Source organism: Dendrobates tinctorius, unplaced genomic scaffold, assembly GCF_039654945.1.
Source record: "Dendrobates tinctorius isolate UK_male_01 unplaced genomic scaffold, ASM3965494v1 ptg000006l, whole genome shotgun sequence".
NCBI classification, from domain to species: domain Eukaryota; kingdom Metazoa; phylum Chordata; class Amphibia; order Anura; family Dendrobatidae; genus Dendrobates; species Dendrobates tinctorius.
This window is the reverse complement of record NW_027361674.1, coordinates 1637663-1664973: the sequence shown is the minus strand read 5'-3', so window position 1 is coordinate 1664973 and position 27311 is coordinate 1637663. Positions and strand designations below refer to the sequence as shown.

General features: G+C 45.3%; 1 protein-coding gene across 7 annotated transcripts in view; it reads right to left on the bottom strand.

Annotated features, from left to right (window-relative positions):
• LRRC14B (leucine rich repeat containing 14B) overlaps positions 1–26961 on the bottom strand; it is a 404837-nt gene extending 377876 nt beyond the window's left edge. For 5 of the 7 annotated variants that reach the window (XR_012231161.1, XR_012231164.1, XR_012231162.1 and 2 more), the window contains exons 1-2: positions 26661–26960; positions 10041–10153 (exon numbers count right to left, since the gene is read on the bottom strand). The gene's annotated coding sequence lies outside the window, so the exon portion shown is untranslated. Of the gene's footprint in view, positions 1–10040; positions 10154–26660 lie in introns of all 7 variants that reach the window. The other 2 variants (XR_012231157.1, XR_012231166.1) reach the window with 2 other exon arrangements.
• Positions 26962–27311: the final 350 nt, after the last annotated feature.

The following is a 27311-nucleotide window of genomic DNA, read 5'->3' as shown; positions in this document are numbered from 1 at the left end:
TAGTGAGCCCAAAAGGCATCACCAGGTACTCAAAATGTCCCTCCGGAGTATTAAACGCCGTCTTCCATTCATCCCCATGCTTAATGCGAATAAGATTATACGCCCCCCTGAGGTCAAGCTTGGTAAACCAGCAAGCACCTTTAACTCTGGAGAATAGATCAGAAATCAGGGGTAACGGATACTGATATTTAACAGTAATTTTGTTGAGGGCACGATAGTCAATACAAGGCCTTAATGAACCATCCTTTTTAGCCACGAAAAAAAAAACAGCACCTAAGGGTGAAGAGGATGGTCTAATATGACCCTTCTCCAATGCCTCCTTAATATAGGATCGCATAGCCTCGTGCTCGGGTACAGATAAATTGAAAAGCCGACCCTTGGGGAATTTACACCCCGGGTTCAGTTCAATAGCAAAGCATAACTCCTATGAGGAGGCAAAGGCGCAGACTCATTCTCACTAAATACATCATAAAAGTCAGCCAAATAGTCAGGAACATCATGTGACTGGGGAGAGGTGGAGAAAACAGGAGCATCACTAAGGGCACACCGACAACCCCAACTCACCACAGACAAAGATTTCCAATCCAGAACTGGATTATGGATTTGCAACCAGGGAAACCCCAGAACAATGGTATCATGCAAATTATGCAACACCAAAAATCTGCAATTTTCTTGATGGTCTGGGGCGACCCGCATTACCACCTGGGTCCAAAACTGAGGTTTATTCTTCGCCAAAGGAGTAGCATCAATACCCCTCAAAGGGATAGGCGTCCGCAGAGGTGTCATAGGAAATCGACAACGTTTAGCAAAATCCAAGTCCATCAGGTTCAGAGCTGCTCCTGAATCCACAAAAGCCTTGGCGGAAAATGTGGACAGGGAGCAGATCAGAGTAATTGCCAGAAGAAACTTAGGTTGAACACCACCCACAGAAAACGTGTGTGCACAACGTTTCTCTCATTTAGGGCAGACAGAAATAATATGCGAGGCATCTCCACAAAAAAAACACAGCTTATTACGCCTTCTGAACTCCTGACGTTGCGCCCTAGACAAAACTCTATCACATTGCATAGGTTCAGACATTTGTTCAACAGGTGGTAACATCTCTCGTGTAGTTTTGTGTTCACGTAAACGCCGATCCACCTGAATGGCTAATGACATAGAATTGTCAAGACCAGAGGGAACAGGAAATCCCACCATAGTATCTTTTACAGTTTCTGACAAACCTTTCCGAAAGAGGGCTGCCAAGGCACCATCATTCCAGGTAGTAAGGACCGCCCATTTTCGGAATTTTTGACAGTACAACTCTGCCGAATCCCGACCCTGGCTTAATGCCAACAGGGTCTTTTCAGCCTGATCAATAGCATTAGGTTCATCACACAACAATCCCAAGGCTTGAAAAAATGCGTTCACATTATTCAGAATAGGATCATCAGGTTTCAAAGAAAACGCCCAATCCTGGGGATCGCCGTGCAGCAAAGAGATGACAATTTTAACCTGCTGCGCGGAGTTCCCAGACGAGTTAGGCTTCAAGGCAAAAAATAATTTACAACTATTCTTGAAATTCAAGAATTTAGACCGATCCCCCAAAAATACATCAGGAGTAGGAATCTTTGGTTCAGCAGCATGTGAATGAGCAAGATAGGCGGAAATTCCCCGCACTTCAGCTGCGAGCTGCTCCACACGATCAGACAATTGCTTCATCTCCATTGAGAGAAAAATTCCCCCTACGGCCTCAGAGATATAGAGGAAAAAATATGCACACAAAAAAAAATAAAAAAATAAAAAAATTCTGACACTTGGGCCCAAGCTAACTACATAGGACAGGATAGGAAAGCTGCTGTCTGCCATCCGCAAAAACCCTATCAAAATGAGCCAACCGACTGATAGGAAAAACAGGCCCTGAAGTCGCTAGGCTTCAAAAGACTATATCAGCACTCAGGTATATTCTGAAGACAGAGCAAAATATCAACAGATCAGAGACAAAAATGGAATTCAGCTCACCCCCGGCCGGGGATGGCAGAACTACCAAAAAACAAGGCAAAACAAAAACAAAACTGAAGAGTACAAAGAAGAGCAGAGAACTTAGCTTTGAGATGCAGGAATCAGACTGGTCTCCAAGAATCCAGCAGGAAAATCACCAGCCAGGAAGAAGGGCGTCGGCAGCCTTATATCCAGTCCTCAATTCCAGCCACCCAGTCATCATCTAGCTGCCCAGGTGTTTGGTAATCAGTCTCACTACCTTCCTTCACTAGAGGAGGGAGTTCATCAGACCTCAATGGTGAAGGGAAAAATGAACTCACAACAGGACTGAAAAGCTGCAACATATGAAGCAGGGCCCAGCGCTGCCCCCAGCAGGGAGCACGCTGAACCCTAGCAACAAAGCAGAAAGTAGAAAAAGGGGCAAAACCAGATTAGATGCAAAGGATTAGCAAAAGAAGCACTTTGCTGAACAATGCAGATCAGGCAGGGGACAAAAGAACTCCAAATGCACCGGGAGAAATCACCAGCAACCTCCAAGAGCAGCCAGCTCAATTATATGCTCCTAGCCAGTAATCCCAGGTTTCCAATTATCATCGTCAGGTGGGGGAACTTCCATCCACCTAGCCAGCGCCACTACTCTCACCAACCACCAGAGGGAGCTTCGGCTCAGAACTCCGAGCAAGAGAATTCACAACAGCTTTTGTAGTGGATTTATCACAGCTTTCCCTCTTTTTATTATGAATGGTGAAATCTGCAGTGATTATCTGCAGTAAAAATTACATTAACAGTGTAGGTCAATTTAAAGGGAGACTTCCACAGGTCAGCTCTTCCCTACTTCTCTACCTCCCTCACTCTTGGAGGTCCTAGATCAGACAGCCACACAACATCTCTCTTCTCTGTTACAGCCACAAGCACACAGTGTGGGACGGTGCATGGACGCTGCGTGGCTACGTCAAATGGCATCCTAATGAGCACATAATAAAAAGTCTCCAGTTCAAAAGGAGCATTTAAACATATATTTAGGACCTATCCACAGTGATAAATGTATGGTCCCACGAGGACGACTTTCAGGTCCCCCAGCGATGCCAAAGAGCTTAGTTACTCACCGATAACGGTGTTTCTCGGAACCCATGACAGCACCACGGAGAGAGGGGATCCACCCTTCAGGGACAGGAATCTACAGATAAAAGGGCGGTACCTCTCCTCCGCCTTCAGTTGGTTACAGAGCATCAGAGGGGCTCCAGGTTAGACAACAGAAATATATACACAACATTATAATACTGCTAACTTATCAAAGCACCGTGCCTAAACGGAAACACTCTACTAACAGTAAAACGTGCTCACCATACTCGTGAAGGGGAGGGGAATAAGCGGGTGCTGTCATGGGTTCCGAGAAACACCGTTATCGGTGAGTAACTAAGCTATTCTCTCTCACCCATGACAGCACCACGGAGAGAATTTCAGAGATTGGTAGCTTAGGGAGGGACCACCGCCTAAAGGACCCTTCTCCCGAAGGTCAGGTCAGACGTAGAGGCTAGATCTAGGCGGTAGTGCTTGAAAAAGGAAGAAGGTGTTGACCAGGTGGCCGCCTTACAGATTTGTTCTATTGATACCTCAGATCTTTCAGCCCATGAGGTCGCCATTGCCCTTGTGGAATGAGCTCTCAGCCCCTCTGGGATGGTATTCCCGCTGGATGAATATGCCAGGGCGATCGCATCCCTTATCCACCTTGCCAGGGTACTCTTGGATGCTTTGAGCCCCTTCCGAGGACCCTGGAAACACACAAAGAGAGACCCTTCCTACATTTTTTGGTGGCCTCTAAGTATTGTACTAGGCACCTTTTAACATATAAAGTATGGAATTTTTCTTCCCCTTTATTTTTTGGATTTGGGCAGAAGGAAGGAAGGACTACCTCCTGGGACCTGTGGAAATGTGACGACACTTTAGGTAAATAGGCTGGGTCCGGTTTTAGGATGACTATCGTCTAAAATTTTTGTAAAAGGAGGCCCTGCTGACAAGGCTTGAATATCGCTCACTCTTCGGGCTGATGTTAGTGCCACCAGAAGCACAGTTTTGAGTGATAGGATCTTTAGGGTTGCCGAGTGAATTGGTTCAAACGGAGGGCCTGTCAGTGTTGAAAGTACAAGATTCAGGTCCCATGAGGGTAATCTTTGACTGACTATTGGCTTAGATCTGGTTGCGGCTTTAATAAACCGTGCTACCCAGGGGTCACCTGCCACATCATGGTTATAGAGGGCGCCTAACGCCGCTATTTGTACTTTTAATGTGTTGACCGCCAGACCCTGTTCTAGGCCCTTTTGTAGGAATTCTAGGATTTTATCAATCTGAACCCCATCCTGAACCTTTGCCCTAGAAGTGGATAGGAATTTTTTCCATGTTCTGCCGTAAGCTCTCATCGTAACCGGTTTCCTACTTTTTTGTAGTGTAGTTATCAGGTTTTCTGAAAATTCCCTGTCCCTCATCAGTGCCCTCTCAAATTCCATGCTGTTAAATGGAGGTTCGGTGCCTGAGGATGTAGCACTGGGCCCTGCGATAGCAGGTCCGGGGTATTCGGTAGGATCCAAGGGTCGGTTACTGAGAGCATTCTTAGCCAGGAAAATCAGGTTCTTTTGGGCCAGAAGGGGGCTATCAGTATCATTCTTGCCCTGTCCTCCCTGACCTTCTTTAGGACCACTGGGATGAGCATGATTGGGGGAAAGGCATATGTTAGACTCTGTGTCCATGGGAGCATAAATGCGTCCAGAGATAGAGGAATCCCCCTGGGATCTAGGGAGCAGAAGGGGTCTACTTTTTTGTTTTTGAAATCGGCAAACAGATCTATGTCTGGGGTCCCCCACATTTTTACAATCTGCCGAAAAATGGACTGCTTTAGGACCCATTCCCCCTGTCGTAACTGGGTGCGGCTCAGAAAGTCTGCCCTCTGATTCTCTGTACCGCGGATGTGTATGGCTGTCAGAGATAGCAGGTTTGCCTCCGCCAGTTTGAGGATTTTGGCGGATGTGTCCATTAGGGCTTGGGACCTGGTTCCCCCCTGATGATTTATATAGGCTACTGTGACTCGATTGTCCGAAAGGATGCGGACATGGTGATTCCGGAGTAGGGGTAGGAAGTGTGTTAACGCATAGCCTACTGCTAGAAGCTCCTTTTGATTTGAGGAGGCTTTTAGTTCTTGATTTCCCCATACGCTCTGAGCCACCTCGTTGTTCATGTGTGCTCCCCATCCTGTGGGACTGGCATCTGTTGTCACTATGCGTGTTATCTTTGTTGTCCAGGGGATCCCTTTGGACAGATTCAGCTAGGGAATGAATAGTGCTTGAATTTAGGGTAATACGACCCTCTAGGTGTCCCCCTATTGATGCCTGGTTGGCCAATACGTCCCACTGGAGATCTCTTGTGTGTAACTGAGCCCATTGAACTGCTGGCAGGCAGGCGGATAGGGAACCCAACAGTGACATAGCCTTCCTTAATGTCATGGAGGGATTTTGGATTGCTCTTGCTGTAATTTGAGCGATCTTCTCTTTTTTGCGGTCTGGGAGGTGACACTCCTGAATGCTTGAGTCTAATGTTAGGCCCAAGAATTCCTGTACCCTGCTGGGCTCCAATCTTGATTTTTTTAGATTTAGAAGCCAGCCCAGGTCTTGTTGAGTGTTCATCACCCTGTCTCTCTGTTCCCTGCATTTTTGAGACGAGCTGTCCGCTATTAGGAAATCGTCTAAATACGGGATTATTATTATATCTTGTTCTCTTATATGAGCCATCATTTCCGCTACTATTTTGGTGAATACTCGCGGAGCTATCGATATTCCGAACGGCAGGGCCCTGTACTGGAATTCTTTCATTTTGCCTTTTATTGAGACGGCTAACCTTAGATATTTCCTGGAGTCTTGGTGGATAGGGACGTGATAATAAGCGTCGCTGAGGTCCAACACCGTCATGTAGCAGTTTGGGAACAGGACTTTGGTGGTAGATTTGATCGACTCCATTTTGAAGCTCTGATTCTTGACATATTTGTTTAGTTTTCTCAGATTTATAATAGTACGAAAGGTGCCGTCTGGTTTGGTCACTAGAAAGAGGGGGGAATAGAACCCTCTGCCCATATCCTGCCGGGGAACCTCCTGGAGGACTCCTTTTTTCACTAGGCCTAGGACCTCGCTTTCTAGCGCTTCCTGTTCTCGCATACTGGATCTCAGCGGCGTTGTTACATATTTTTGAGGCGGGAGAGAGAGGAAGTCTATCCTTAGGCCCTCCTGGATTAGGTTTATTATCCATGGGTTTGTTGAAATTCTCCTCCAGGCTGGAAGGAAAAAGGATAACCTTCCCCCCACCCTGGGCGTACTGTCACTTGGAGGGCTTTTTGTCCCGGGGAGAGTTATTAAAGAAGAAGCCTCTATCTCTTCTTTTGTCATCCCACTTTTGTTCCCTTGGTGGTCTTCTCTGAAAAAACCTCTTATTTCGAAAGGGCCTCTTAAATGCCGCTGGCCCTAAATTTGGGAATCCTTTTTTCTTGTCCCCTGCTTTCTGGAGGATGTCGTCTAACGTTTCCCCAAAAAGGAATTTCCCTTCACAGGGGATTGAGCATAGTTTCATCTTGGTCTGTAGGTCCCCTGGCCAACTTTTAAGCCATAGTGTTCTTCGGGCCGCATTTGAAAGTGCTGCCGTTTTGGACGATAGCCTGACTGAATCAGCCGATGAGTCCGCTAAGAATGCAGCCGCTCCCCTTATTATTGGGATAGAATCTAAGATCTTATCTCTAGGTGTCCCTTCCCTCAGTTGTTTCTCAAGTTGGTCTACCCATACCATTAGGGCTCTTGAGGTACATGTCGCCGCTATCGCTGGCCTGAGGTTACCCCCTGCCGACTCCCAAGCCCCCTTTTGAAAGGTATCTGCCTTTTTATCTAGGGGGTCCCTGAGGGTACCCATGTCCTCAAAGGGAAGGGCGAATTTCTTTGATGCCTTAGCGACTGCTACATCAAGTTTTGGGGCTTTATCCCAAGACGTAGATGCCTCCTCCTCAAAGGGATATTTTCTTTTAAGGGAAGGGACCGTAGTATTTTTTCTGTCTGGCTTATCCCATTCTTTTTTGATTAGACCCTTGACAATCTCGTTTAGCGGAAATACTCTCCGTTTTTTTCTGGCTTAGTCCCCCGAACATTATGTCCTGGACTGTTTTATCCGGCCTCGGGTCCAATACCCCCATGGTAGACCTTACAGCTTTCACTAGTTTGTCTACCTCTTCTAGTGGAAAACAATGGCGTCCTCCTGTTTCCTCGTCTGAGGATGAGGAGCCGAATTCTGAGGATTTAGACGAGATTTCTCCCGATGTGGAAGAATCTGACTGGGAGGTTTCTACCGCGTCTTTTTTCCTCGTTTTATCCTTATGTTTAAGGGATTCGAGGGCACTCTGGACCTCTGATTTAATTGCGGCCCTTAGGTCAGATGCGAAATCCGGAGTCTCCTGACAAACAATCTCTTTTGTACAGGACTCGCATAGTTTTTTCTCCCATGATACCGGTAGGGGTTTAGTGCAAGTGGGACACTCCCTGTTCTTTTTTGCCTTCTTTTTTCCCTAATAAGGGAGAGGGATTTGTATTACAACAGTGAACATTCACGAAGATCACTTACCCCAAAAAGGCGCGCGGCTGCAGGTACCGGTTCGGGAGACGGAGTCAGGTCCTGTATAGGCTGATCTCCTGGTGGCGTTTTGCTCCTCGCTGCTGACGTACTACGCCGCGTGGAGTGACTGCTGGAACGGCTCTCCATGCTTCGTTCCTTCTGTCGGTGGTGGTGTTGGAGGTGCTGCTGCTGCTGCTTCAGCTGCTGCCTGGCATGCTGCTCCTGTTGCTGGTCGCTATCCTCCATTATCAGGATCGCTTCCAGCCAGGAGCTTCTGCGCCTCACCACTTTTAAATTTACCGCCCCGTGACGTCACCGCTCCACCTGCACGCGCTGGACGGGGATCTCGCTCCTGCGCATGCGCCTGGTCCCGGGACCCGGAAGTCGTCTTCTCTACTTCCGGGGCAGCGGCCATCTTGGTACTCTCCGTACCATGGCGCTGCCCCCTTCCATCGGGCCCATCGGGCCCCGCAGAGCCCCGATCTCCTCTCCGGAGCGGCGACTCCGGCGTTTCCCCCCCGCTCACCTGGCAGCCCGCATCGGCCCCGGCGGTGGCGGCTTCGGGTACCGCACCTGCCGCGACAGGGGCCTCCCCGCTGCCGATCCCCGGACAGGCCGGCCCCGGCTCCATTAACAGGTACGCCGTACTGTGGGTCCCTCCGTCAGGGACAGGAACCCAACTGAAGGCGGAGGAGAGGTACCGCCCTTTTATCTGTAGATTCCTATCCCTGAAGGGCGGATCCCCTCTCTCCGTGGTGCTGTCATGGGTGAGAGAGAAAAATGGGTTACCTGTATGGAGAACAAACTGATCCACTATGGCAATGACAGACTGGCTATCTCATTCAGCTCCATAGATGTGGAGGGAGCACCGAGAAAGCATGCTCACCACTGCTGTATTCATACCAGAGAATCTGGGCTCCTCATTCTCAGGACCACCAGGGTCCCAATAGTCAGACCTCCAGCATCATCCATCATGAGTACAGGTGATGAATGCATTTTGTGGGTAAATCAGTTTTAGTTCGCCACTAAGCAACCATGGCCCAAACTAGGGAACCCAGAACGTTTATGTTAGAACATGTATTGTTACATCGAATATGAAGAGGATGGCATCGAGCTCTTCACGCTGAGACTTGTGGCCTAAAGGTAAAAGCGAAACTTCAAGAAATGCTCTAATACATAAAATATGGCCTATTGGCTCTCCTTACATACAGCAAGAGAGCCGGAGCAACTAGTCTTAAAGCTCCGAGTTATTCCGTTCCTCTTGGAAAAACTTTGAATAACTTGACAATTGGGCGTTACTACTTAATTTTTCATCATTATGTGTTCTTACATTTTGTGCTGCTGTCAGCACTGATTGGGCTGTGTCAGATGGGAATGTTAGCACCTGTTTGCCAAATTTGTGTATGTTATACATGATGGAAGAAGGGAACGATGAAAAGAACAAAAAAAAGTGCTCTATAGTTGATAATGATGAATGCAATTAATTACCAAGAGATAGCCCGTAAGAACCACCAACAGATCCAACTCATCTGATGGTGGGTAGATCGCTGTCCCACCTCCTCCATATTGCCCAGAGATAACCCATAAAAATCAACAGTTCCAGCTCACCTGATGGTGCCGCGCACTAGACCGCTGTCCCGACCTCCCCCATATTGCCTAGAGATAGGCCATAAGAATCACCAACAGATCGAGATCGTCAGATGGTGGACGCGCACTAGACCGTTGTCCTGACCTCCAACATATCTCCCAGAGATAGCCCGTACCAGTCACTAACAAGTCCAGCTTGACTGATGGTGGGCGTGCACTAGATTGCTGTCCCACCTCTTCCATATTGTCCAGTGATAGCCCACAAGAATCACCAACAGATCCAGCTCGCCTAATGGTGGTTACGCACTTGACTGCTAACCCGACCTCCCCCATATTGCCTGGAGATAGCCTGTACGAATCACCAACTGATCCAGCTCACCTTATGGTGGGCACGCACTGGACCGCTGTCCAGACATCCCCCATATTTCCTAGAGATAACCTGTAAGAATCAGATCCAACTCACCTGATGGTAGACGCACACTAGACCGCTGTCCCGACATCCCCCATATTGTCCAGAGATAGCCCGTAAAAATCACGAACCGATCCAGCTCACCTGAAGGTAGGCGCGTACTAGACTGCTGTCCTCCCGACCTCCCCCATGTCCAGCCACTCTTAGCTCAATGGAGAACACCTACTAAGTGCAGCTTTCCACATTGAAGGGAACAGATCTGGGAAGTAGGAAAGGCTCCTCCGTACCCACAAATCACATAAGATGTAAATGAAGAACTGTGCTAGATGGACACAGAGGACCATATGCAGCATAATGTTACAAGGCCCAACATGAAGAGAAAGCAAGGCACGTTACTACAAGGAGTAAAACTGAACATTTCAAGTCTTACCTTTCTGTTTCAAAGACGTCTCGATGATCACAAAATTTTCAAAGAAAACATAGTAGATGTTCGAGAAGTTTTGTTAAAAAAAAACTGCTTGAGGTCAATAGATTCGGTGTTTTCTGCAAGGAAAGAGAGGACATGAATAAGTTTACAGACCGGTCACCGTGCCCCGTGATGTCAACTTAACGCACGTGGGCCCAAAAGCAAGTCTAGCAACACAGGTCTCTAAATGAAGTGTGTCGCCCCCAAAATGCTAACTGAACCACAGGTATAAAGGAGACTTACCCCCTTATAAATCATGCCTGTACTATAGATTTTAGTGGTTTAGTTGCCAGAAAAAAAAAACCTATCCCTTTTGATGGCAATTGAGGGGGTTTCTGTGTACCATTACGTTCCATCAATGTGCACACTGACCACTTTTGTCATGTCTAATGATACTCTAGTTCCCATCATATTCCAAAATTCAAAGGAATTCGATTTTAGGCTTGACATGATATATACACCAGGGCAGCACTTCTTCATATTACTATGAAGGTACCCGAAAAAAGGTTTACACTCCCAGCAATCACCTGATCACACATCCTAACTCCATTAAAGTTGTATTCTCATGTTATTAAACTGCTTTAATTAGAAAGAGTGTATAAAAACAATCAAGTTTGCAGTTAATTTGCTTCTTCTATCTGCTGTCATTCTCCTGCTTTGAGAGCTTTTATCTTACATAGAGTATATCTAGTTTCCATGGAGCTCAGCCACTAGAGTCTGGCAGAATGTGCGCAATAGTTGCATTCCAGGAGGAGTTAATTCCTAACATCCCAGTCAGCTTTCTCCAGCCTATTGATTCCTACACAGCAGTTTGTCACTCCCGTCCATGACAGCTCCTGATCAAGCTGATCTTTTCAATCCGGTAGAATGATAGTCCTCCTACCTTCAGCATTGACAGTTTCCAGAGCAGTTCTCCTAATCACAGCTCCAACTTTCCTGAGCTAAGTATTTTTTCAAAGTCAATGACAGATCAGTAATACGTTATAGTAGAATGAAACTACTCACCAAAACTGTCACTCAGAGAGGAGCAACAGCCAACTCCCCCTCAAGCTACCAAGAAGTAAGGAGACTGCAGTGCTCTGAGCTGCTGAAGAGACAAATTGAGCATTTCTTAACTTGCAGGGATTGTGATCCCTACCATAAGAAAGGCAGAACTTCCTTCCTGTAGGCCAAAGGGACTTCAATAGTAAATCACTGCAGTAGAGAACATTTCTCACAAGCAATGGGCTCATGTCCGAATAGATTTTCCTACATTGTTCAGAAACGCTCATAAAATGGGTGATATAGAAGGGTTAATGGTTTGCCTTTAACTGTCTTAATTCTTTATTTGCCTATTGCTTGTAATCATATATGTTCTCAATAGTCAGCAACGTGGTCTGGGTACATGGTAAACAAGGTATGACCCTGGGTAAACGGTGGGGGCTACATGAGCTACATAGTTACATTTATTGTAAATGGTATAAAATATTGCCTTGTGTTTCATTAGGTCAGATAAAGTGACTTGCTCACAACATGTGTGCAGTTTATTTTTTTCTCCAAGCGCTTGTAAATTAAGGGCATAAACTCCTAATTTGGCCTCACTGGTGATCTGGCATGCCTGACTTTGGGTCAGAAAAAAAACTGCTACAAAAGTTTTGGCGCCCTAACAGGGACAGTGGTAACCAGCCTATTTGGAATCCGTATGTGGGAACTTCCTGGGAGATTAGACATGCAAAATCCAGGTGCATCAAGGTGAGAAATTTTATTCTTACATTGTTTTGCAAATACATTGTTTTGCATTTGCAATCACTCTCTCTCGATCTCTCCATTTCTCTGGGTAAAGAGTGTACAACACGGTTCAAAAGAACCTACATCACCAGTGAGTATGTCCGTATGAGAGTTGCATAATAGAGTAATAAGATAATAATTGTCATCTGTATTATCTGTCAATATGGCAATATGCTAACTGGTTGTGTACAGTGTATCACAGAGCTGGGATAGACGCTCTGTGCAGTGTTGTTACTTTGGTCATTTTGGATTGGCAGTGAATCATATGAGGCTGTATTTTGTATAAGGCTGTGGTTTTTGTTGTTCTTGTTTAAGAAGTTAGCTTTGGTGTTCTCAGAGTGTCAGTGGACACTGGTGTAGTTTCATAAGTTGTGTTAATTTCAAAGTGCAAAATAGGCAGGCTGTGTGAGTCCTTGTATGTATGTCTATGAGAACCTCTGAATAAGGTTACCTGTCTCCTCCATACATCTGTGACATGGTCTCTAGGTACCTACCCGCACGCAACCTTCGATCATCCCAAGATCTCCTTCTCTACTCCCCCCTTATCTCTTCTTCCCACAACCGCATACAAGACTTCTCCCGTGCTTCCCCCATACTCTGGAACTCCCTGCCGCAACACATCAGACTCTCACCATCAACGGAAACCTTCAAGAAGAACCTGAAGACCCACCTGTTCCGACAAGCCTACAGCCTGCAATAATCCTCGGTCTACTGAACCACCGCGCGACCTGCTCTACCCTCTCCTACTGTATCCTCACCCATCCCTGTAGACTGTGAGCCCTCGCGGGCAGGGTCCCCTCTCCTTTTGTACTTGTGTGTCCCTTGTCTTACACTTGTTTGTTATTCTTGTATATATTACACTTGTCTATATTTCCCCTTTTCACATGTAAAGCGCCATGGAATAAATGGCGCTATATAAATGCATAATAATAATAATAAATAATGAGATGAGAGATGAGTAATTGAGTATAAGAGATAAATAAATCCCTGATTGATGAGGGGTTCCGTTAGGTGTGGTCCTCTGTATGTGACAGAGGACATTATTCAACTCACTTTGAGCTGAATCAGGCGGAGTGATTGATATAAGGGATTTTTGTTCTCTTCTTTTTGTAAAATCAACTGACCACTGAAAAGTGAAAGAAAAAAAAAATCCCTGAATGAGCACGTATGAATGAATCATCACCATTCTGTGAAGGATGCAGAGGAGTTCTAGGGGTACTGAGTCAAGGGGCAGAGCCCTACAGAATTTTTTCACGGACTCCTAATATTGTTACCTTTCCAGTTCTTATGGGAGGTCCAGGACGGATACATTACAGATATATCAATCTACAGTACATCATGCTGATTGACAGCCGGCTCCCCGCAGTTAGGCAGCAGAGAGACAGCTGTCAATCAGCATGACGTCAACAGTCACATCCCATAAACAGAATAGAGCGTAAAACAAGCTGCTGCTCTGTCACCGTGAAGTCAGCAGAAGCCGCAGAATCGCTGTTAGGAGAGGTCAGTGACTTTTCTGTGCCGCCATAGATTAGTGAAGGGCAGAAATGGCTAGTCGTTAAGACCTAGACTTGGTCGTTTATCCAATAAAGCCATGAAACCTACAGAAAAATCATCCTATAAGTAAGAAAAAAATGCAGCCGATATAAAAAGAAAAGAACCAGGACTAAAAAAGTATTGGCCCAATATGTCGGGTAAGGTAAAAAATGGTTAAAGTGCCTGGAGGACACGATAACAATCGTCGTCAGGTGTTACATACGGCACAAACATCAGCGCCAGCTGGAAACACAATGTAACATCATTGTAAAGAGGAAACTGAGCTTCCAATTAAGATCTGGAAAGATTCTGCAGCGATGTGGCCCCGGGGCCAGCACCTGGTACTGGGGGATCTGCAGGTATCCGATGCCGGGGAGGCTGCGTCATCGTGGATGATAAATATTTACTGCCGTGTATCGCAGATGAGGATGTAGCAGATCACGGCAGCACATTTTCCTTTGTGCGCTAATTACATATAAGAGAGAACTGGGACTGAAGCCAAGCTGGTAGCGAGGAAGATGAGGACGCGGCGGTGCTGCACACACCGGGAGCATGCGGAGGATCACTGGAGCTCGCCGTATCTGCAGTGCTCCGGGCAGCGCAGAGCTGCTCATTTATTACTTTCTTATTGCCCAGCACTAGTATGAGCAGGCTGATTTTAACTCATGCTTAACATCATTTTTGCATGGCGTGTAGACTTTGGCAACCAATTTTTTTTTTTCCTAAACGGAGGCACGAGCAAACACATCTGAATAGATGCAGGAAAAATTATTTTTGCATTGAAAAAAATATCCCAAAAGTTACCTACATTCACAGCCCTCCATCACATGAGGCGGAGGACACAAGTTCAGAAAACGTTTTCCCCTGTCCCTCACTTTATAACTGGCCTGATCCTGCAGCTGATGTGTCTGCTAATAACATGACACAGATGAATTACTATTTATCCACTTCACCAAAAATAGCCATCAAAGCAGCTTCAAGGTCACACTCAAATGAATCATTAGAATAAAAAAAAAAAAAATATGTTTATACTGTATATATTTTTTTCTTTAAAGGGGTTTTCTGGGTTCAAAGATTATTGCTCCAAAGGCTCAAGCCCAGTTTTTGTTGATGGAGCCAATCAATTGAGCTCAGCAGCTCGTGACATCTGTTTGGGGTTTTTTTTTGCCTCTCCGAGCCTCAGTGGTGTTGTAATTGTAATGATAAGAAGATATGACTGTAAGGTATGACTTAAGGTTCCCTGATTATTACATTACAGATGAGAACCAGCCTGTCACATAGATGCGACCCCTCCTCTTTTCACCCACAGCTTAGGCCTCTTTCACACTTCAGTTTTTTGCATCAGTTCAAATCCGCCAAAAAGTCAAGACAAGCGGATCCGTTCTCAACTGATGTGAACGGATGCCACAGGATCCGTTTTCAGACGGATCCTGAAAATGAGGAAATTTAAAGGAAACGCTGGCCGGGAAGGGGGGGGGGGGGGGAGAAGAGAGAGAGAGAGAGAGAGAGAGAGAGAGAGAGAGAGAGAGAGAGAGAGAGAGAGAGAGAGAGAGAGAGAGAGAGAGAGAGAGAGAGAGAGAGAGAGAGAGAGAGAGAATTTTTTTTTGTCCAGCACCCAGAAAGAATTTCGGGTTAAATGAGTGTCTGGAGGATCCGCCAGAGAAAAAAACGTTGCAAGCGCCGTTTTGAAATCTTTGAGGATGGTGACGGACAGAAACTTTTGGCAGATCCTCAAAAAAAAACGGATACAACAGACAGCAATCCGTCACAATCCGCCATTAATGAAAGTCAATGGGGCAAAAAACGGATCCTCAAAAGAAAATTGAGGATCCGTTTTTTTTCAAAACCTGGCGGATTGTGACGGATTGTAAAAAACTGAAGTGTGAAAGAGGCCTTACACTCACACCGCAGCTATGTGCCTGCTTGTAACCCTACACCAGATGCTTCCTGTGCAACCATTCTCCGCTCCACAGCTAAGGAATGTTAATTAAGTTAAGGGGGAAGAATGTCTTTGTTTGAAGTACTATGCAGCTGGATATTAGTATGTGTAATATTCAAGAGGCTGGATCGCGAAAACCATACACGGCAGAGATATGAAAATTAAATTTCTGCAAAATGCATCCACCCAGCGTTCTGGCCCATAATTTTCACGGTTCCAGCACCCACAGAAACCGAGAACTGGATTCCTCCTAAACGGTGGGACATAATTACTGCATGTTTGGTCTTTAATTATTGTCTGCGATAGGCTAAAGAAAATGATAACTTGTGCATTATTATACAAGGTACCCTCTGCAAAATAGTCATTATAAGTTTTGTAGTCAGAATTGTAACTCCTAGAGCAGGAGGAGGAACATACCGATCGGCCCCTTTCGTGATGTCACAAACCCAAAGCTACAAGGTATTCCCCCCAAAAAGCAGTCATTCGAGCTGGAGGCTTGATGCCAAAAGGACCTCAGATGCAGGGCGCTGTGTGGCTCTGCATCCTCCCCACATGGTTAGCCTAAAGACCATCTAGGCAACTCTAAGTGTTGAATATCTATTTTAATCCCTTTTATTTTATATTTGCATTGGACATATCTACTGTCTCAACTTTGTAACATCTTTTATGTGTCATCACCGCCCACCTTTTGGGAATAAATTATAAAACTTATTAGTCTGTCTTCATGCTCTAAAAATGAACACGTGCCTTTAAGATCATTGCTACTGAATTGGGTTGGCTTCGAACCCCTCTATTAAGTTTATAACTTAATCAGAGAAACTCTGGAGCTGGTGGCAGCAAAGTGTAATCTGGGCCCTGGGTAAATCTGAGAGTGACGGAAGGGATTTTATAAGCTAATTGGGTGGCTGCGGCCAGAGCATTTTATAATTCCCTCACTGCAGCATGCCGGGAGGCCAGACCTCATTGTAGCAGCCGGCCGGTGACCAATTATCCCAGGTGCAGTTCCCTGATTGACCTGAGGGTAAGGGGGACACCAGAGAGCTGTGAGTTCCAAAGTGGAACTGAAAAGTTTCGTGAAGTATTGTGGGCAGTGGTGGGACAACCAAAATAACCCGTTGTGAATTCACTTTCAGGCTTACCTCTGGTTACTAGTAAAGGCAGTGGAGCTGGTTATATTGACAAAGGGGTCGCGAGTTCTCTTTCCTGGCTCCCTCTGGTGGTTACAGGAGGCAATGGAGCTGATCAGGGGCTATTTATTCCTTTGGGGTCTGCACTGGGGCAGTTTAGATTGCCCTTTTCTTGCTTTAGGCTTAGTTAGCTCTCCGGCTGTGTCGAGGCGTCTAGAATCATCGTAGGTACGCTCCACGGCTACTTCAAGTTGTTTGGATAGGATCAGGGGTCTGCAATCCGCTTAGTTACCAACCTCTCTGGTTTTCTGTGGCTTAGCTTGGTCTTGCTTTCCTCCTCGGTGACCCAATCATAACAAACCCCCCTGCGATAAATTGTTAGGGCAAGACTAGCTTTCTGTTTTTTTATCACATGGTGCTAGCAGTGGGATAACTAGGATAAGCCCCCCTGTGCCTATGATAGCCGTTTGTCGGCAGTGCGTCACATCCCCCTCCATCCGTGACATTCCGGTGTCAGCGGTGGGCCTGTGACAGGTGTTATCGTATTTGAAAGAAACCCCTTTAAGGGGAATATCTGGGACTTAAGTAAAGGCCAATCTGCAAGATGTGCAGTATGCCCTAATGAGCCTATTCACACATCGCCGATGACCCGCAAAAGGAAAAACACAGACATGTTCTACTTTGGTCCAAGATTCACCCATTCAAGAAACTTCAATCAGTTTATTGAGAAAAATGGATGAAACAGATTAAAAAAGGCTTTATAGAGTGGTGGTGCTCTCAGGATCCTCTGGAGCTGCGCCCTCGGGTTCCTCTGGGGCTGCGCCCTCGGGATCCTCTGGGGCGTGTCTTTAAGCCACTCTACATCATGGCACTGTGAGCCTCGCCCCCTTGCAAAGACTATATTACCACTAAATATAACTGCCCAGATCTCTGGAACCCTATGGAGGATATGAGAAAAGAAAAAACACAATACTCAGGAGAGCAGAGGAAAAAATATATTTTTTATATCATGATCTTTTTTTTCACACTGGAGACATTTTTTTTGTTTCATACTGTCATTTCAGCATTTTCCTTATCATCAGAGACAGGTTCACAGTGACAGGTAACATGTCTATACACAGCTGATAACACAAGATCTAACAATATCAATAAATGAGCGGGCAGCTGTCCTTGCTCCCACAATGACCTCTGCACACGCTCATGAGACACATCAATACAAGAGATAAGGTAGGGATCTGTTCCTCGTGTCTATGTACATGTGTTGTTTCCTGAAACAGGAAGCTGGAGTCTAAAAAGTCTCTAGTAGCTGGTGTGAACATTGCAAGTCCCTTTTTTATTTGTAATAGAAATAGTGTATATATATATATATATATATATATATATATATATATATATATATATATATACACATACAGTGGGGCAAAAAAGTATTTAGTCAGTCAGCAATAGTGCAAGTTCCACCACTTAAAAAGATGAGAGGCGTCTGTAATTTACATCATAGGTAGACCTCAACTATGGGAGACAAACTGAGAAAAAAAAATCCAGAAAATCACATTGTGTTTTTTTTTCATTTTATTTGCATATTATGGTGGAAAATAAGTATTTGGTCAGAAACAAGCAATCAAGATTTCTGGCTCTCACAGACCTGTAACTTCTTCTTTAAGAGTCTCCTCTTTCCTCCACTCATTACCTGTAGTAATGGCACCTGTTTAAACTTGTTATCAGTATAAAAAGACACCTGTGCACACCCTCAAACAGTCTGACTCCAAACTCCACTATGGTGAAGACCAAAGAGCTGTCAAAGGACACCAGAAACAAAATTGTAGCCCTGCACCAGGCTGGGAAGACTGAATCTGCAATAGCCAACCAGCTTGGAGTGAAGAAATCAACTGTGGGAGCAATAATTAGAAAATGGAAGATATACAAGACCACTGATAATCTCCCTCGATCTGGTGCTCCACGCAAAATCCCACCCCGTGGGGTCAGAATGATCACAAGAACGGTGAGCAAAAATCCCAGAACCACGCGGGGGGACCTAGTGAATGAACTGCAGAGAGCTGGGACCAATGTAACAAGGCCTACCATAAGTAACACACTACGCCACCAGGGACTCAGATCCTGCAGTGCCAGACGTGTCCCACTGCTTAAGCCTGTACATGTCCGGGCCCGTCTGAAGTTTGCTAGAGAGCATTTGGATGATCCAGAGGAGTTTTGGGAGAATGTCCTATGGTCTGATGAAACCAAACTGGAACTGTTTGGTAGAAACACAACTTGTCGTGTTTGGAGGAAAAAGAATACTGAGTTGCATCCATCAAACACCATACCTACTGTAAAGCATGGTGGTAGAAACATCATGCTTTGGGGCTGTTTCTCTGCAAAGGGGCCAGGACGACTGATCCGGGTACATGAAAGAATGAATGGGGCCATGTATCGTGAGATTTTGAGTGCAAACCTCCTTCCATCAGCAAGGGCATTGATGATGAAACGTGGCTGGGTCTTTCAACATGACAATGATCCAAAGCACACCGCCAGGGCAACGAAGGAGTGGCTTCGTAAGAAGCATTTCAAGGTCCTGAAGTGGCCTAGCCAGTCTCCAGATCTCAACCCTATAGAAAACCTTTGGAGGGAGTTGAAAGTCCGTGTTGCCAAGCGCAAAGCCAAAAACATCACTGCTCTAGAGGAGATCTGCATGGAGGAATGGGCCAACATACCAACAACAGTGTGTGGCAACCTTGTGAAGACTTACAGAAAACGTTTGACCTCTGTCATTGCCAACAAAGGATATATCACAAAGTATTGAGATTAAATTTTGTTTCTGACCAAATACTTATTTTCCACCATAATATGCAAATAAAATGAAAAAAAAACAGACTGTGATTTTCTGGATTTTTTTTTCTCAGTTTGTCTCCCATAGTTGAGGTCTATCTATGATGTAAATTACAGACGCCTCTCATCTTTTTAAGTGGTGGAACTTGCACTATTGCTGACTGACTAAACACTTTTTTGCCCCACTGTATATAAACCTGATTTAAACAGCAGGTCATTTTCTGACGACTGCTTCCATTTAATGCTTCCAAATTTGTTATTCCAGTGAACATCAATGTTACACAAACAACTGATATTCCTTTGGCAGGGGAACGATCTTTAATTCTTTTTTGGGTAACAAACAACTATATTCCCATTTGTCCCAGCGGGAGGTTCCCTAGGAGGGGCTGACAGCGCTGCCATCAAACAGGGGGTATATATATATATATATATATATATATATATATATATATATATATATATCTCATGTGCGCCAGCTGACATGTCATACAGGGACGACTCATGGAAAATTAAGGGGATTAATAATGTATCAGTCTCCATTTTCCATAAGCCTCTGCTATACAGGTTCTCTCACTGGATATTCAGGAAGACACGTTCTCCATTATCACACATAATGGCGCTCTGTTCTAGCACTTGTCATAAGGATTGTGTGGGAGATGACGTTTCATTCCCACATTCCCCATTACGTTTGGTGCCATCTTTAAAAAGAGTCGTGAGAAATTAATGACCTATTTGTTGAATTCCCTTGCTCGGACTTCTGAGCCTAAGCTCCATCTGCTCCCTCTGGTGGTTACTGGGAGTAGTGGAGCTGGCCAGGTTGATGTATGTTTGCCACCTGACGACGATAATTAGGAACCTAGGATTACTGGCTGGGAGCATATAATTGAGCAGGCTTCCCTTGGTGGTTGCTGGTGATTTCCTTCTTGTGCATTTGGAGTTCTTTTGTCTCCTGCCTGATCTGCATGGTTCAGTTAAGTGATTCTTTTGTTAATCCTTTGCATCTAATCTGGTTGTGACTTTTTTTTTTACTTTCTACTTTGTTGCTATGGTTCAGCATACTCCCTGCTGGGGGCAGCACTGAGCCCCGCTCATATGTTACAGCTTGTGTCAGTTTGTTCAGTCCCCTGTTATGTTAGTATCTTTTGCTTAGCTTTCAGTTCATACCAGAGTGTTGATCTAGCGGGGGTGAGGTCGAGTGGCGTCGGGTTTTTTGTATATCAGATGTGTTGGATTTTTTTAGGGTTTTGTGCGTGATTGCAGACAGTATCTTTTCTGTCCTGTCTAGGCAGCTTGGGCCCCACCGTTTGCTCAGTCTGTTCTCTGCCGGTGTTTGTGTCTCATCTTGTCTCACCGACAATATATGTTTGGGGGCTGTCTATTCCTTTGGAGATCTGCTCCGAGCAGTTTAGATTTCACCTTTCTGGCTTTAGGCTTAGTTAGTTCTCCGGCTGTGCCGAGGCGTCTAGGGCATCGTAGGAACGCTCCACGGCTACTGCTAGTTGTGTTGATAGGATCAGGGGTCTGCAATCTGCTTAGTTACCAACTTCTCTGGTTTTCTGGTGGCTTAGCCTGTTCCTGCCATCCTCCTCGGTGACCCATTCATAATACCTGTTGTTTAAAGCAGGTTTTCGTTCTACATTTTTTTAGTTTTGCCAATGTTTTTTTTCATATAACATTATTTTTAAAAAAACAGTAATCTTGTGATTTTCACACTAGACTCATATGTCCAGTGTTTTTATTTTTTAGCAAGAGTTTCCAGCAGTCTCTTTATCAGCAGAGGTAGGCAACACCTCTATATAGATCATTCACAATAGGCGATGTCACAGCTGACCTGCTCCCCTTCCATTCATACTTACCTTTGCACACGCTCATTAGACACATTAATAGAAAACACAGAGCCGGTGTCTGTCTGACATTTGTGGCTATGTACATGTGTTGTTTCCTGAAACAGGAAGTTACAAGTCTACATAATCCCCAGTGATCAATGTCAAAATTGTAAGATTTGTACTTTTTATTTTAAATACAGATGCTAATGTGTGAGCAAAGCTGGCAAAAATTTTAATCATTTAACATAAAAATCTGATTTATACAATAAGTCATTTTTTAATGTCCTGGAGTTCAGATACACACAACACAACACAAAGGGTGATCATAGAAACCCTCAAGACTAACCAGACACGAACTCAACACATCGGGTGATCACAGATGTCCTAAAGTGCGGCCACACATGATCAAACACAGAGTGATCATAGATGTCCTGTGCTCCGGCTACATATGACCCCAACAAATGGGGTCAACATAGAAATTCTGAACTTCGGCCAAGCAAGACCCTAATGCAAAGCGGAGTCACGTCTCACGGATGGTGATCACAGATATTCTCAAGTGCGGCCATTCTTGACCCCCAACTAGAGTTGAGCGACTTTGGTCGGATCGGGTTTCATGAAACAAAATTTGTTTCAGATGAAACAGGTCCGACTAGGGCAAAAAAAAGTCGGAGTTTCGTCCGAAACCCGACCCCAATGCATGTCAATGGGGAATAAAAGTCGGCATTGAGTGGATGAATATCATCCGCTCAATGCCGACTTTTATTCCCCTTTGACTTGCATTGGGGTCGGGTTTCGGACGAAACGCCGACTTTTTTTGCCCTAGTCAGACCAGTTTCATCTGAAACAAATTTTATTTCATGAAACCCGATCCGACCAAAGTCGCTCAACTCTACCCCCAACACAAAGGGTAATCATAGGTGTCCTGAACTCTGGTCACACTTTACCCTAATGTGATGCTGCGTCACTTCTCATGGATAAGCAGTTAGTCAGAGAAGTCAAGGAGTCTGAGGTAAAGAGCGGGAGAGTACGTCATAAACAGAGGGGAGAGACAAAAGCGTAGTCATGTCAATGTCCAGGATCAGAATTCCAAGAGGGTAGCGGGTCAAGACAAATGAACGTATGGTCAAAGGCAAATCTAAGGTCGGGCAAGAAACATGAGAATATAAAGAACTTAGGGCACAAAGCACGCACACCATTTGAGCTAAGCTACAACTGTCAATGTTCTAAACCCCACAGGCCCAGCTAGAGATGACATTCAGAATACTGAAAGCTCAGCATGCTCCTGATCCTATAGGGCGGCTGGGCTGACAACGTCCTTAGGAATCATGACACCCAACACAGGGTTATCATAGATGTCCTGAAGTCCGGCCATACACAACCCAACACATGGGGTGATCATACATATCCTGAAGTGCAGCCATACATACACACGTGGTCAAAATTGTTGGTACCCCTCGTATAATGACAGAAAAACCCACAATGGTCACATAAATAACTTGAATCTGACAAAAGTAATAATAAATCAAAAATATATGAAAATGAACAAATGAAAGTCAGATATTGCTTTTGAACCATGCTTCCACAGAATTAAAAAAAAAAAAAAAAAAAAAAAAAAAAATACAACTCATGAAATAGGCCCGGATTGAAATGATGGTACCCTTAACTTAATATTTTGTTGCACAACCTATTGAGGCAATCACTGTAATCAAACGATTCCTGTAACTGTCAATGAGACTTCTGCACCTCTCGACAGGTATTTTGGCCCACTCCTCAAGCGCAAACTGCTCCAGTTGTCTCGTGTTTGAAGGTTTCTTTTTCCAGGCGGCATGTTTGAGCTCTTTCCAAAGATGCACAATAGGATTTAGGTTAGGGCTCATAGAAGGCCACTTAAGATTAGTCCAATATTTTCCTCTTAGCCATTCTTGGGTGTTTTTAGCTGTGTGTTTTGGGTCATTATCCTTTTGCAAGACCCATGACCTGTGACTGAGACCAGCTTTCTGACACTGGGCAGCACATTTCTCTCTAGATTCCCTTGATAGTCTTGAGATTTCATTGTACCCTGCAGATTCTAGCCAGATGCAGCAAAGCAGCCCCAGAACACTTAAAGAGTCTCCTCTATGCTTCACAGTAGGTACATTGTTCTTTTCTTGATATGCTTCATTTTCCGTCTGTGAACATAGAGCTGATGTGCCTTGCCAAAAAGTTCCATTTTGTCTGATCTGTCCATAGGACATTCTCCCAGAAGCTTTGTGGCTTGTCAACATGTAGAATGGCAATTTCCAGGCTGGCTTTTTTATGATTTTTTTCAACAATGGTGTCCTCCTTGGTAGTCTCCCATGAAGTCCACTTTGGCTTACACAACGACGGATGGTGTGATCTGGCACTGATGTTCCTTGAATTTGAAGTTCACCTTTAATTTGTTTAGGTTTTTCTGGGCTCTTTCGTTATCATTCGTATTATCCGTCTCTTTGATTTGTCATCAATTTTCCTCCTGCAGCCACGTCCAGGGAGGTTTTCTACAGTCCCATGGAGCTTAAATTTCTGAATAATATGTGCAACTGTAGTCACAGGAACATCAAGCTGCTTGGAGATGGTCTTATAACGTTTATCTTTAACATGTTTGTCTATAATTTTCTTTCTACACTCCTGAGACAACTCTTTCCTTTGCTTCCTCTGGTCCATGTTGAGTGTGATACACACCATGTCACCAAACAGCACAGTGAGTATCTGTAGCCCTCTATACAGGCCCACTCACTGATTCCAAGATTGTAGATACCTGTGATGCTAATTAGTGGACACACCGTGGTTTAACATGTCCCTCTTGTCACATTATTTTCAGGGGTACAATCATTTCTGTCCAGGCCTATTTCATGAGTTTTATTTTTTAAATTCTGTGGAAGCATGGCTGAAAAGCAATGTCTGATTTTCATTTGTTCATTTTCATAGATTTTTTATTAATTATTACTTTTGTCAGATTCAAGTTATTTCCATCACCATTGTGGGTTTTTCTGTCATTGGGGGGTACCAACAATTTTGACCACGTGTGTAACCTCAACACACGGGGTGATCATAGATGTCCTGAAGTGCAGTCATACACTCTTCATAACTTCCTTGTCTACTAAATACTGCAAAGAGTCATCATCAAAATATTTCCAGAAAAGGACAAAATTACAAAAACTATACAAAACAGACCTAAATGTCCCTCACAATATGAGAAGCTCCATAGACCTCAAGAGGAAGAAAACTATAAAGCTGGACCCCCGCAGTGCACTGGCAACTCACCAACTATCCTGCAGGACTCCTGGACTGGGAAACACCAATCATCCATAATGACTCCCGTGACCATGGCGGCCGATTGCTGCCATCACATGTTGTATTGCTATGGATGACGGTCAGGTGGAGAAACATATTTTCCAATCAGAAAAATTCTAAATCCAAGTCTCCAGAGTGACCAAAGCTGGAAACTACAAGAAATCACCGGGAGAGACGCAACATCACTGATTTCCCGTGTACGCAAGATTTTGAGGGGATGAGGATTGACCCTAAGCAGACCCAAGGATTTGTCTCCAAAAGTAAGAAGACTGAGTTCACACTGAGGTTTTCGGAGGCAGAAAAACCTTATGAAATGTTTGACGGGAATTTACTTCTGGAAACTATTTTTTCTTTAGGAGGCATTTTTTTCCTGTATCTTTTTTACTTTAGTGTCAAGTTTTATGTCAGAGTGAACCTAGCCTAATACTTTACTCCATAAATGGCGTTGTACAACTTTAAGAGGGTTGTCTGCCTTTGGGGAGAATTTTTTCAAATTTTTTTGTTACGTGAATGCATGTAATTGGGGCTAAAAATTACTTTTATAATTGGGTTTCATTTCGTTGTGTCCTACAGCCTCTGTGTTACACTGTCTAATGTTGGCTGCAGAATGAGTGAACTGAGAATATGTTAGTGAGCGCTGACTGACGGGAAAGAGTAAAAGCCAAACCGTGATACATTTTTAATGAAACCCATTAGTGAAACTGATTTTCAGCCCCTAAATACATTCATGTAAGTAAAAAAGGTCCACAAAAGTGGAGAAAGCTCTCTGGTCTGTAATGACTGTTTTACTCTGGGCAGAAATTGGTGAAACTGCAACTTTCCCGTACCAACACATGCACGATGTGGATTGTGGGATCAGTCACAAAAGTATGAAAACTATGGGATCATCTGATGGAGAAACATCATCAGTAATTCTCACTGGGGAACTCGGCACCATCCACTGACGGCCACGTTATACTGCAGGAACCCGAACTCATCCCAAGTCCTAAACAACGCGCCTCCTGGTGGGCGACAGACTGCTCCCTCCAACATCAAGGGTCGGAGTTAAAGGGATTGTCCAGGATTTCAAAATATTGTCTATGATAAATAGATTCCCAATATATACCCATCCCCCTCCCGGCCCCACTGCGCTCTGATTACCTCCCAGCAGTGATGACATCACATACACCCATGTGATCTCTGCAGCCAATCGTTGACCTCGCTCCCACCACTCAGGACAGTGATTGGCCGCAGTGGTGATGTGGGTGGATGTACGTGATGTCATCAAGACGTAAAAAAAAAATCAACGGGGGCGACCGGAGGCTCCAGAGGGGTAACGAGCAGGCGAGTGCTGGAGATGGCTTTAGTTTACTACATTTTCTGCCGTCAGACACGTTTTTCTTATTCCAAGAAAAATTACTTTAAAGGGAATCTGTCACCTCATTTTCGGCCTATGGGCTGCAGCCACCGCCATCAGGGGCTTATCTACAGTATTCTGTAATGCTGTAGATAAGCCCCCGATGTAACCTGAAAGATAAGAAAAACACGTTATATTATACTCACCCTGGCGTTCGGTCCGGCGCCTCCCATCTTCTAGCGATGACGTCCTCCTCCTTACTTCTGCCGCGGCTCCTGTGCAGGCACAGTAAAGTACTGCAGTGCGCAGGCGCCAGGAAAGGTCAGAGAGGTCCGGTGCACAGGAGCCGCGGCAGAAGCAAGAAGGATGACATCGAATGAAGATGGGAGGCGCCGGACTGGACCGCGACATCGACCGCAACGGGCGGTGCCCCCCGGTGAGTATAATATAACCCGTTTTTCTTATCTTTCAGGTTACATCGGGGGCTTATCTACAGCACTGCAGAATGCTGTAGATAAGCCCCTGATGGCGGTGGCCACATCTAATAGGCCAAAAATGAGATGACAGCTTCCCTGTAAGTCGATGACGGACACAATGCAGCCAAGTCTGTGCAGGGACAGAGCCTGAGGGTCCTCCTGCCAAAAGGGGGTAAGAAGTTGGCGTCAGAGATGGTAAAACCTCTTCCCTGACACCTATGGAAGCCCCCCGAGTGTGTAGAGACCCAGATAGGGCGGTGTCGCTTTGCTTCACATCGTCGGTGTGCAGCTCCTTATTGATTACTGATGTCTGTCGTACGATCGGCAGCGATCAGATGATTTAAGGGGTTTGGGCTCATCACAGACCCCGGACGCCCGCCATCCTCCATGTATCCCCCCCAGTACCCGACCCCCCGACCATCCATCCTTCCCTGCCTCTCACCAATCACGATCCTCAGATGCTTCAGCCGGGTCAGGACATCCTTTTTGGGGTCCAGCACTTTTTGGGTTGATTTCTTCACATCCCCGTGAGTTTTTATACAGAACATCCCGGATGAGAGGAGGAAGACTCCCCCGGGTGTCTCCCCTCCAGGTAACGATATGTACGGGCTTCCTGAGGAGAGGACGCGGACAGCCCCGGTCCCAGGGCGATGATAAGAGGGGTGCGGGTGTCCCCGCTCTGACAGTTACACAAATACATCCAAAATGGCGCCATCCCCGTCTCACTCCAGCATAAGAAAGCAATCGAGCGCCGAGCAATGCACCGTCCGCTGCTGCCATCTTGCGTCCAAAATGTATTTATACGAGGTGAAGTCAGGAGGATGGCAGCTCGTGTAACTGCACAGTGTGCACAGGTCAGCCCCATCCTGTTATCTGCTTCACCCAGGACAATCCAGGACTCGGGAGATCATCATGGGTCACACAGCTTCATATCAGTGGGATCCTGTGACAAAATAGAACAGGCCTCATTCAGACAAGCGACTGTGTGTGAAACGAACTGGTGCATTTCTCCACTTGAGACAAGTAGCTCCAGTTGTCAATAACGCTGTATAATAGTTCCTCAGGGGCGGGCTTATCATCAGGACCTGAGAGG